Below are 288 nucleotides of genomic sequence, written 5' to 3'. Positions count from 1 at the left end.
GCAGCCGCAGCAGCAGCAGCAGCGCGGGCAGCAGCTGCTGCTGCTGGCTCTGCTGCTCGCTGCCTAAATAGTCAACAGCAGCAACAGCTGACTGCAGCAGCACTCGACTCCAGAGGCCCCCAGCCCCAACTCGCGAAAATATGTCCCCCAGAATCGGCAGCAGACCAAATGTGCCTGGGACCCCAATGCTGCTGCTGCTGCTGCTGCTGTTGCTGCTGCTGCTGCTGCTGCTGGTGTCGCAGATGGCGGGGCTGTCGCCGCAGCACGGGAGGATGCTCGGGGATGAAG

Source organism: Eimeria tenella, genomic scaffold (assembly GCF_000499545.2).
Source record: "Eimeria tenella Houghton genomic scaffold, Eth_scaff3204, whole genome shotgun sequence".
Classification (NCBI taxonomy): Eukaryota; Apicomplexa; class Conoidasida; order Eucoccidiorida; family Eimeriidae; genus Eimeria; species Eimeria tenella.
Note: the sequence above shows the minus strand (reverse complement) of the source record.